This window comes from Cupressus sempervirens, chromosome 9 (genome assembly GCF_028749045.1).
Source record: "Cupressus sempervirens isolate cs-2001-9-10 chromosome 9, ASM2874904v1, whole genome shotgun sequence".
Taxonomy (NCBI): Eukaryota; Viridiplantae; Streptophyta; class Pinopsida; order Cupressales; family Cupressaceae; genus Cupressus; species Cupressus sempervirens.
The window spans coordinates 208,182,482-208,195,173 of NC_143126.1; the positions used below are offsets into that span (position 1 = coordinate 208,182,482).

A 12,692-nucleotide genomic window follows, 5' to 3' on the forward strand; every position below is an offset into this window, starting at 1 on the left:
TGTTATTATAGTTTTAAAAAGATGAACATTATTCATAAGCAGTTCCATACAACTTTGTTTTATTTCGTAGATATATGCTACTAACAAATACAAAATCAATCTTCTTTGGCATATGATTCACTGATTTCATTTTAAATAGTCCTACCAAAATACCACTATTTCCATAGAAAGTGAATGTAAAATTTCTGTAAGTATTATACCAAATGTCACTATTTTCAAAGCATGTGAAAGTCCTAAATGAAATTTAATTTAAGAAACCTAAACTATATCCCACTATGTCAACACAGGTTTTCTAAACATCAACATGATGAAAATATAAACTTGTTGTAAAGCAAGGTTTAATTTCCATAGCACGTACAAAAATGAAATTTGATGATAGAAGGCCCTTGATGTAGCTTTGTTTCATCATCCTCTCCATCAGTTGAGTCCAATAAACATCTATGGGCTTTCTCAGAAGTAAAAACCAGTCCAGAATAAGAATTGGAACAGAATAAACTTCCACTAATCAACTGCTGAATCTGCATTGTTTGTATGTTGTTGCTTCCATCTCATTCTACCTCACTTTTGGGTCTTCATGCATCTGTATCTCATTCTACCTTATACATGTAAGTTTATATGCAATCAGAATTTAACTAAAGCCTTTTTTCTAAGTTACCAGATTCTCTCCAGCAATCCTCAAAGTCTGGTTCGATTCTCTACAAAGTCTGGCCCTTGTCAAATTCTCCCCAAATCTGCCTACAGAGCCACATATTCACTGCAAATTCCAGTAGAGGAACGTGGGAAGCTTTTTTTCTTAATGCAAATTTAAATACATCATATATTTACCAATAAATTTTGCTTTGGAAATCCAATGTCAGAGCAATGATGGAACTGTTTTGGAAAAGGAACGCAGTCACTTTTATGGACAGCAAGCCATATTCTAATCCATCCATGCAGTCCTCCCTATTTTGAGTTATCTTGGAGTATATTCAACTACACTTTAAGGAATACAACCATTTGAACCAACAACAGATGAATGATTTGGTCTTTGTTTGCCACAACCTTCATCCAAGCTTAACAATATTCAAGGTTGAGAATTTAAAAGCATTAACCATTAAATGCTAGAACTTAATGAATTAACAGTATTCTAACTTTCCTTGGATTTTGAATACTTCAAGATCAGTCAACTCAAATTTCTAGGACAAACTAATAGTTCAGGAACTTGTGCCTTACAAAAATTAAATAGTGTCAAAGATAATCAACCAATTGACCTTGACAAGATTGATCTTGAATTAGAAAGGATCACAACTCATAAGAGACTACCATTTCAGGAACAGGATCCGGCATCTCAAATGAGGTATTTGGTGATCATGACCACATTCCACAAGAGGAGAACAGCAAATAGAAGCATCAGCTTCAAATAATTTTTGTAGCCTAGAAGCCTTAGGTGCTAATTGTGCTTTCAAGTTTAATACTTAGGTTGTAACAGTTACTTGATTAAGAACTTGATGCGCGGTAAAATTTAAGATAAATACAGTTCCATTTACACTTACAATTTTTGTATCAATGCCATGTAGAGGAAATGCTATCGTTAACTGCAAACAGAATTGCTTGAGCACAACACACTGGTTTCACTCACAGGCTTGGCAAGTTTAACAGACTTCTAACACAATATAGCCGTACTGGTTATGGGACTGAGTAGCATTTAGCATGAACAAAGAGAGCTCTGTGGTAAGCAATAGCATATGCCAGCGGTGCCTGAGAGGAAATGGAGGTAGTATATAAAAACATCCACCAAGAGGCGAGCCAAGAATAACAATAAGTCACCCACGCATGCTCAGTTATGAATAAAGATTGAGGTGGCAAGAGATGTCGCGCAGTCTCCAATTTCATTATGAATAATGATTAACATAAAGCCCGATGCCTAAAAGGATCATGGCAATATAGGTGGTCACCCAACAATTAAATAAATACATAATGACCAAGGTCAAGATAGAAATTATAAAAAAAATAAAGGTAGCAACATCCCCAAACCCATGTCTTACTATATTAAATGTCGTTCTTATATATTCATGCTTGCCTAAGTAGCTTTATATATATATATATATAAATAATTTTTTAAAAAATTTATTTATTTATTTATTTATTTATTTATAAACAATATGTATACATTTTATACCCACACAAGTATGAGTATGGACAAGATATTATTGTAACATCCACTTTTTCCGGCCTCGGTTAACAACTAGCATATCATAGAAATACAGTTACTACTTCATATTCATGAGAAGGCAGTTATAACAGTTATGTACATGTGAAAGAGATTAATGGTTACAACCAATTTAATGGAAGTTTCATAACTAAAAATTGAAAGCACCGTTAATAAATCCAAATAAAGAATTTAAGTTTTACATAGCCTAAATTTTGAAACCAGAATCAGCCTAGGGCAACATCTACAAAGCCCAGGTTAATCCACATATAACACTTAGGCCACGAATAGTCATACCACTATATCGTAAATACAAATACCATTTAGGGCATCAAATACCACTGTATCATCCCTTTTCTTTCTGTTGCTAACAATGGCTATAACATATAGTTAGAAGATATGTTCATAATCATTATTCACATAGATGAAAGACAAAAATAACAACAATAAGATAAGCCTACCTCATGAATACAAATACATTTCATGTTTGAATGGAAGATCAGCTGATCTAACCGATTACCAAATTACATTGACGAGAAAACTGATTTCATTAAAGGTGATAATTGATTCAACGATATAATTCAATCTAACATATCTTCAACTTGCAATTTCAAATATCATAAAAGTAAAATACCTATTACCAACAAATGTTTGAATGCATAACTTATCTTTGACTTTTGAATGTCTTGGCATTTGGAGGAGAAGAGAAGCATTTTCAAGGGCTTTACCTCCCAACCACGGACCCTTGAATATCTTCACACAATCTAAATTGAGAAAGGCCACCCCTACCCAGAAATAGACATAGAACACCTTAATCAGCCATTAAGCATCCTAGTACTAGGGTATCAATCCCACCGCTCAACTAGGCATCAAGATCTAAATATTGGACTACCATGAGCCAACTCTTGTTAATTAATATCTCTTTTCTTTTGGGCTTACAATTACTATTATTAATGGTTCATTACTTTTCATGCAGAAATAATTCTATGGTTCAATTTTTTTCAACTCACCCTTCATCTCAGCCAAGATGGCCCTCCTAGATGACTTTTCTGGGTGTATGCTAAAGTGTTCTTTCTATATTAGTCGTAGGAAATTTCTTCTATCCTTTCCACAGTCATCATAGATTCATTAAGTATGCTTTACTTACATCTTCTTATGCTTGTTGCCCTTATCTCAAGGACATATGAGAAGACGTCCCTATATAAGGTGTATTTCACAAATTTGACTAACCAAAATCATAGTATCAGTATGAGATTAATTCTAAATGGAAATCACCAGCAATCAGTTGTAATTCTTTATTTAAATTGATGGATGTACCCTGTCATGGATATTAGTCGGATATGAATCAAAGTTTGCCATCGAATTGGCATTCTGATCCAATATCTGAGCTTTAAGAAAAGAGGCCTTATTCACTTACATTCTCACCCATCGGGTGGCTACCTATACCATACGAGCCATGAAATTAAGCTTCAAATTGAGATGCACGTATTTCAGACTTCACATCAAGATTCAAACATGAAATGCAAAACATGACCTGGAATGTGCTCTGCCTGGAGTTGGTTCTTACAACTTGTTCTATTCTATCAATCCAAGGTGCACAACTTTCCAATGACTCTACATAGGAGTCTGTATGACCTCGGAATGGAAGAAGAATTTGTGTCTAATAGAAAGAACTTAGGCTATGGCTCTAAGGAATAACGATGCAAAATAGAAGGTAATCCATACTTTAGAGGGTTGTACCTTGCAAAAAAAATAAACTCAGACAATTGCGAGAGGAAGAGGAACTCTTCCCAGGCAGTGGGGACAGTAATAAAAAAAATCATTTGCACGTTATCTTCGTTGCAAGAAGAGAGTGGCGGTGAGAGTTACAATGCAAACAAGAAGTCATCAGCACCAATATTTAAAATGGCCATCTCAACTTATAAGGTGTTCAGCCTGTAGGTGAATAGGAAAGAAACATATAATCAATGCAAAATACTATTCATTTATCAAATGCTTTCCATACACAACAATGATGTTTCATACAATAATAATGATGCCCAAATACATAAGTGTTCACAATATTTATAATGTCTAATATGGTGCCAATAAAACGACACAACCGTGTCCGCACCGGTAACTATCTAACTACCCATTTTGTCAGACAACATCATCCCCCCAAAAAAAGAAAAGTCATCTCCTGGCGACTCAAAAACTAACAAAATTAAGAGACAACATACAAACATAGAAACAATATAACCTAGGGATGAGGTTGCATTCTTGAAGTGTTCTGCTACTGGCACAACTCATAAACTTGATCAATGTGGATGCATAAATCCTTTTGCGTTTGTGTGTTAACTTCCACTGCCTCCTTCAGGAGAAGTGTTGCCTCCATGGCCTGGGCTTGGGCTATCTACAATCCTTGGTCGACCGCTTGCAATCTTTGTTCGGCTTTCTCCTTATCTCACAAAAGTGTCGCTCGCTCAGCTGCCCATGCTGCCTACTGGCTAACCAATTCAATAGCTAACTTCTCTCAAGCTTCTATCTTGACTGTCGTAGACCTCACCATTGCAATCCTCTCTGCTTCCCTATCCGCCTCTGCATGCCTATGAGCATAGTAGACGCCTTTATATGCCCCTACTATCTCGTGTGCCAACTTCTCCATAGTAGTGTTGCACGGTCCCAACTCAGGCTATGTAGCCCAATCAGCCAACATCTTTGGTGTTTCCACTGCTAGCCATCCCCTAGCCTCAAAGCAGGAGAGAAAACACTCAAGACAGACCCCCCGAATATAAGCTCGGATCAAATGTAACTCCTTCCTATGAGTCAAAGCCTGATATCCAATGATTTGTCCTCTCTCCATCACAACCTCCATGGCTTTGATGTATGCCTTGCATTTATCCTCATCCAACCCATAATCCTCTTTTCCCACATTGTCGACATCCCACTCCATATCTGTATCTATCCCTGCCCCTACTATAGTAGCCACATCCACAACTAGTGCGGCCTCTTCTCTGGGCACATCCTCAGACTGTGGTACTTGCACCTCTTGTGGTTCTAATAGGGAAGCTACTCCTAGGGATACCTCTCCATGCCTCAGGGATTGAATGGAGGGACTGACCTCTGCAGGAATGAGTTGGAGCTGCTGTCTCAAAAATACACTGACTCTGTCCATCAACTTGACCTTCTCTGGTTCTGTTGCCTATGGTTGTGCTATTTGGGTCATCTCAATACTTTCAACTGGTTATGTAGGCTGTGCTAGCTAGGCTTAGGCCAACAAAGATGAAGATATGGTGACCACAACATTAGAGCTGATCACATCTAGTCGAACCTGAGGTTCGGGCTCTAGCGCATGCATCTCTACCAACTCTGTTGCTAACACTGCTAGTGCGATCTGCTGAAACATTTTGTGGAGTCATAACATTTGTGGTTTCTGTCGTGGCCATCGACAAAGTCATGATAACTAGTGCATGCCTCTGGCCAAATGAAGGAATAAGTGAGGTAATGGCTGTCAAGTATGCCAAAGTTCGCAACTGGGGAGGGGTGATAAATGTGGACCCTTTGACTATCGCATTGCTCCCAACTTCTGCCAAGGTACTCTCTTCATCGGAATCGCCCCACTGCTCTCTGTGGTTTCCTCCCACTGTTTGTCTCTCTGTATGCCTCTAACCCCTACAATGCCCTCTTCTAACAAGCCGCAGTTCCACCCGTATCTAAATGCTTCCAATAGAATACTAGAGGTTCTCTTGGTGTTAATTTCCCCCTTGGTGGAACTTCAAAGTCATCTACTGGAACTTGATGAAGGGTTGCTTCCAGAAACAAACCGATTGCATGATGTGGCATGAAAAATGTCCGATGTTGTAATCTCATAAACTCCTCCATCCTATTTGCGAGGACTGAGGCCTAATCATACACAGTACCATTCATGATGTCATTCATAAATGTAATCTAAAGCAAGGCGATACCTGAGGCCCTACTTGTCCCCATCAACTTGCATTTAATTACATCTCCAATGGCCCTCTCGAATGAAATCTCGTTGTAGTCCTTGGCTCTTGGTACCTTTCACCACAGACTCCAATTCCTCTAGTGTGAGGTCATGGGCCACCAAGGTTACCCAAAATTTCTTGCGTTCTTGCGACAACATGTGATTCTTGGTCACCACTTTGTGACCTCCTTGGCCAGGAATGCCAAAATCTTACTAAAATCTCGCGGTTTAAAAGAGACTATCATCACTACTTCTTGTACAAAAATGTACTTGTTCTATTGTTCTTGTTGTACATTTCTATCATAGTTCTTAGGATTGACTCAAATAGCCGAATGGAGAATACTGGGAGTTGTATTGCCCAATGTACTTGCACCCATATCAAAAAAAATTTGATTAAATCTATATCTGCAGTCTTTTGCCACCATCTCTGGCACTCACTTCCATTCAATCCTTCAAACTGAACTATAAGGTGTGACAAGTCGGCCTTCACCTTCTGTTTCTTGTTGCTGGATGCTGTCGACCCTACAACTCAGACTTTGGAAGCCAACATTCTCGCATTCTTTTCCATACTATTTGCCTTCCACTGGTCTTTCCACTACCTTCTCTTCCCTGCAGAATGCATACTAATTGACTAACTGTCTCTTATTTTGTCTTTATAATACAAAACAAAATGGTTAGTTTATTGCCAATATCTGTGAAATGCTTCCTTCTTCTTGGCAGCTTACTTAGTCTTTCCCAAGGCTGAGTTTCCTTCTCTTTCCTTGCGCAATGTTTCTCTACCCGTCTCCACAAATACCATCCTATTTTCTCTTTTCCACCAATGGTGAACCCTTCTCTTCTTCATGTGAAATGGCTCATTATATATCCTTGATTACTTCTCTGTAGTCACTCCTAAAGTTCCTATCTAGCCTCCTCGTCTCTATGGAAGTTGTGACTCTGTTCTTTCCCGCTTTGCTACACTCCCCCGCTTTACTTCTCTCCTTTGCTAGTCCGCGAAAGTTCCTTGCTCTTTTCCTCTAACCCCAATGGATGTTTTATAATGGGAATTGTCGAGATTTATAATTTAATATTCTTCCTTTGGCAATCTCTGCAGGGGTTTCTTTTTGTTTTGAGCGACACCAATGGTCTGCGGCCATATATGTCCACGGGACCCTTAGTGCCCAGGGGACAATTTATCTTCTTCTTTTTTTAAAATTTTTTTAATCACCTAAGTCTAATTTTCAACGAGCCCTTGCTTCGCCTCCCTATCATTCCTAGTAAATTTTTAAGTTGGATCCATTGATGGCGTCGAGGATTTCGTGCCTATCCAAGGTCCATCGTTCTATGGATCCATTGTCACCGACTTCTCTCACTTTATACAATCCAAGCCATTTAACCTTGGATTTCCCTAGTTTTATCTTGTTGTGGCCATTATACCGAAGCACAAGTTGGCCTGGTTGAAACCTTTTTCTTTTCAAATGTTTGTTGTACCACACCTTTCGACGGGTCTACGCCACCTCTATCACCCATTGCGTTGTTAATCTATGTTTGTCTAGTTTGTTCAATTGATATAGGCATTCACATAAACTCTCCATATCACTAAGTCTATTGTTAATTGCAATCCGCAAACTTGGGACCATAAATTCGGCTGGTACCACGGCTTCTTGGCCAAATGTTAACTGGAATAGCGTCTATCTAGTTGTGACTTTGATTGTGGTGTGGTAGGCCCACAGCATCGAAGGCAACTTTTCCTCCTAGTCTACTTGTTTGACTCTGCATGATTTATATATGTTGGCCATCAAAATTTTATTTGTCACTTTCACCTGGCCATTGGCTCGTGGGTAGTAGGGACTTGACAATGAATGAAAAATCTTGAATTCCATTGTCAATAATCTGATCACATGATTGACAAAGTGACCCACTCTGTCACTTGTCAATTGAATAGGTATGCTATACTGTGTGATGATCTGTTCATAAAAAAACCTTAGCCGTAATGATTGCAGAGTTGTCAGGTAGTGCCCATGCCTCTACCCATTTTGTTAAATACTCTGTAGCCACCACTTTGTATTGGCAACGCCAGACCCTAGTTCCCTTCAGCAGACCCACGAAGTCTAGTCCCCAATGTTCAAAAAACTCCTAGGCATGGGACGGTTTTAATGGCATGAAGTCCCTCTTGAGTGGTTTGTCGGCTCTCTGGCATGTATCGCAACTCAACTCCCATTCCCATACATCGTTATAAAGTGTGGACCACCATAACCCAACAAGCAAAACTTTTCGTGCCGTTGTGTCAGGTCCCATGTAGCCACCTGTTGGACCTTCATGTGCTTCCCTTAGAACACTTTGCACTTCTTCCATTACACATCACCATAGCACTTTATCAGGACCCATCTTGTACAGGAGACCATTTATCAATTGGAAAGTCCAACTCCTTAAAACTAGCTTCCGTCGTTCGCCTGGCAACATCTCTTGAAAATTGAGACGTCAATAGATATTCCCCGATAGACTTGTACCATCCTAGAAGAATGGCAATTCTAAATATGTGTGCATCCAGGAAATTATCATTTACCACTTCTAGTGGCACCCCGGAGCTAATTTGAGAAAGCTAGTCCGCAATGACATGACTCTTCCCAGGTCGCACAATGATGGTGAAGGTGAATTCCTGCAATAGCAACAACCATCTGCTAATCTTGCCTTGGCTAATTGGTTTGTTCACCAGGTACATCAATGCCTAGTGATCCACGTAAAAGGTAAATGGTGTAGCCAATAGGTAATGTCTAAACTTTTGTACCGAGTACCCCATCCTAAGAGCCTCCCTTTCAGTGGTGCCATAATTCTTCTCGGCTTTTGACAGTAGCTAGCTTACGAAATACACTGGGTGATCAAGGCCATGGTCACCAATCTGCACCTATGGCGAAGTTTGAAGCGTCAATATGGATGTGGAACTCCTTGTCCCAATTCGGGTACACCAAAATGGGCACCCCCAACAATCTATTTTTCAACTCTGTGAAGGAAATCTCCTGCTCAAAACTCCAGACGTACAGTTCTCCCTTCCGTGTCAACTTGTCTAGAGGGAGAGCAATTCGAGCGTAGTTCTTTATGAACCTTCTATAGTATCCAATGTGCCAGAGAAAAGACTTGACTCTAGATACTGTTGATGTGTGTCTTATGACTCACCAAATAGTAGAACAAAATACCAAAATATCTTATCCTCTCTTGAATAAAGTCTCGTGTATGCTAAGATTGCTAGAAGATCATACAATGACTTCAAGGTTCCTCTAATGCCAGGTCTTGACTATGGATAAGATCAGTGGTTGATGTGATTTGTTGATGATCACAAGGGGCCTTACGTGTTTATTTAGATTCATTTCAAGCCATACTAGATGTGGGAGCTATCTTAAGGTTTTGCAATGACGTACATTTTGGAGTTTTCACAAAATATGCAGAAATTCAATAAGATAGGGTTCAGGAATTCTATTCTAATCCTAAGGGTAGTGATAACAACAAATAGTACTCTAGTGGACAAATTCCTCAATTTACCGAATTCCGCTCCGCCAAGTTATACTATAACTACGCGTGAATTGGTGCAATCTTCAAGGGTTATGCTAAAGATTTTTATATCACCAAATACGCCATCATAAAGAACAATGTATACAAATGATAGAAGTTAAGCATATGCATGAAAGGGGTTCAGGCTAACTTTGCACGACGAATTAGAATCACTAAAACATCAAAAGTATGAACCAAAGGAATTCATCAATACACCATCATACTCTTCATTGTAATCACCACACATCAACTAGGCTAAACTTAATATAATTGAAGAAATTTAAGAGAACAAGCAAGCACTAAGACACATCAAGTATTCACCAAACTCCAATGAAAACTTTATTATCTTAGTAGCTCATAGCAACAATCTCATAAAAGTCTCTCCTTTACAAATGAGAAATGAGGCCTTTATATAGGTCCTCAATTACAATAGGTGGCCCGGATGATCACAATAACCGATGGCCAAGATTGTCCCACATCAGCCCTAATTATGGTTAGGGCAAAGGAAAGGAATCTACATTAATGCAACAAGGAATCCATTACTGTAGTGGGTAATAAATGCCCACTATGCATGCTTGTTTAGGAAGTAGGGGTGCAATAAATATCCACCATGCATGTCCATTACTCAATAAATGCTCAGTCTTCCTTGAATAAATTATTCTTGATTCCATTCTCTGAATGCATAGAAGTTTGACTTGGAGACCTCAATTCTTCATCAAAGATAATTGGATGCCATGAAATGATGATGGAGGCCATGTAAGCTCGAGTCTTTTCCAAATGCATCATTTTAACTAAGATCCAACTTTGACTGACTTTTCTGAAAATCTCTCTGCGAACATTCTCGTCTTCCATGTACTTGCTTGGAAATTTATCTCCCTAAAACAGATTAGAATCCCTTGTTGATGATTATGTTACTCTAGAATTTCTTCATATTGAACTTCCTTCGCCATGTTCTTGAATTTTTGGATTTGAAATTTGATCTTTGAACCTTGAATGTTTAGGACTGGATCACTTAGTACTTTGATCTTGGTACTAGAATTTTGGATTTGAGCGTCTTTCTTGAATTTCTAGAACTAGAGCTTTCTCCTCCTTTTTCTTCAAATGCTTTCAATTCATTGTTATGTCTTTTCTTACATTTTGAAGAATTCCCCCTTTTAATCATCATCAATCATTTTTCCAGTCTTGGGTACACACTTGAAGAGGGTGAAATTCAAGATCTGGAGGAGAAATTTCAAGCACTTAATCCTTTTTCATTTTTCCATGAAGGAGAAAGTTTCCAACACTTAGCCATTTATTCTTCCATGAAGGAGGAATTGCCAACACTTAGCCAGTTTTTCTTCCATGAAGGAGAAACTTCCAACACTAGCATTTTTTCTTCCATGAAGGAGGAATTTCTAACACTTCGCCATTTTTGCTTCTATGAAGGATAAATCTCCAACACTTAGCAATTTTTGCTTCCATGAAGGAGAAATTTCGAACACTTAGCCATTTTTGCTTCCATGATTTCTAATTCTCTTGCTCATGGAAATTTTGAGTGGTCAAGGATTTTGTCCATGATGGAAGAATTCCGCAACAACCATTTTTCTCCAAGGTGGGATTTTTTGAGTGATCGTGGATTTTGTCCATGATGGAAGAATTCCGCAACAATCATTTTTCTCGGAGGCTGGATTTTTTAAGAGATTGTGGATTTTGTCCATGATGGAAGAATTCCGCAACAACCATTTTTCTCCAAGGCTGGATTTTTTGAGAGATCATGGATTTTGTCCATGATGGAAGAATTCCGCAACAACCATTTTTCTCAAAGGCTGGAATTTTTGAGAGATCGTGGATTTTGTCCATGATGGAAGAATTCCGCAACAACCATTTTTCTCTAAGGTAGGATTTTTGAGTGATCTTGGATTTTGTTCACGATGGAAGAATTCCGCAACAACCATTTTTTTCTTGATTGACTGTCGTGCTTGCTCATTCTTTTGTAAATAGACACATGTATCATTTTGGCTCTTTATCAACCATAGCTCACTTGTTGTAGAAACAGACCTGCCAAAAATAGACATTCTAAAAATAATAAGTTGTCCCAAAGTCAAAATAAGGCCAATCTGAGAGGCAGTGAAATTTACTAAAAATAGTAAGTTGTCCCAAAGTCAAAATAAGGCCAATCTAAGAGGCAGTGAAATTTACTAAAAATAGACTTTCTAAAAATAGTAAGTCAAGACATTCAATTCTCAAACAAGCAAATAATTTCCATTCTCAGAGCCACATGGACAACACTTTCCACATCTCGCCAATTTTACCAATTCTCATTTGAAAGAGGGAACTTTAGAAGATTTAGCCCAATACTACTAAGAACTAAAGCCAAAAGGACAAGACCAAGAGACAAAAGGGGGGGCCCCATTTGCAATGGGGCGATGGTGTGAAAAGCCCACAAACATCTAGCACCCATCCAAAGAAATATTTTTGAACATTTAAAGAAATAAGTAACTTAGAACAAAAATCTTAGGATGGCCTATCCGAAAATCTACTTAACAACAAGCACTCAACAAGGGAAAGAACTCTCAAGTTGACCATAAGTACCCTGACCATAAGTTACTCATGTGTGCGCAAATGATTTATTCCCTGCTCGACAAGAACTTTATAATCTCTCAAATTCATTAAACTTAGCTATTATAATATCCTTACTTCAAAAGCAACCTGGATAGAGCCCTGCTGCCAGTTAGGCATCTATAGCCCCAACGGAGTTATCACTGTGGCACCACAATCATGGTTCTACCTTTAGTGATTATTTTTATAGCACCGATAGAGATGATTGCACACCCTTGAACCAAATTTCATTTTTATTTTCACTTTGATATTGCCTTTCCTTTGCATAAATTCTCTTTTCTTTTCTCATGATATTTCTTTTTCTCAATCTTTTGTTTGGCTTGCAAGCAATGAAGCTTGTGGAGGGTTTGGAAGACCACAGTGGCGCTAAAGCAGGTGTAAGATCTTCGCTAAGTCCAATTTCACTTCAAAACACCA

General features: G+C 38.5%; 1 pseudogene across 1 annotated transcript in view; it reads right to left on the bottom strand.

Moving 5' to 3' along the window:
- The window catches only part of LOC149538224 (uncharacterized), an 84,744-nt pseudogene continuing 72,052 nt past the window's right edge, over nt 1-12,692 (bottom strand). Inside the window, exon 2 of the transcript XR_016356012.1 lies at nt 1-754. The product of XR_016356012.1 is annotated as an uncharacterized LOC149538224 (transcript). The remainder of the gene's footprint in view (nt 755-12,692) is intronic.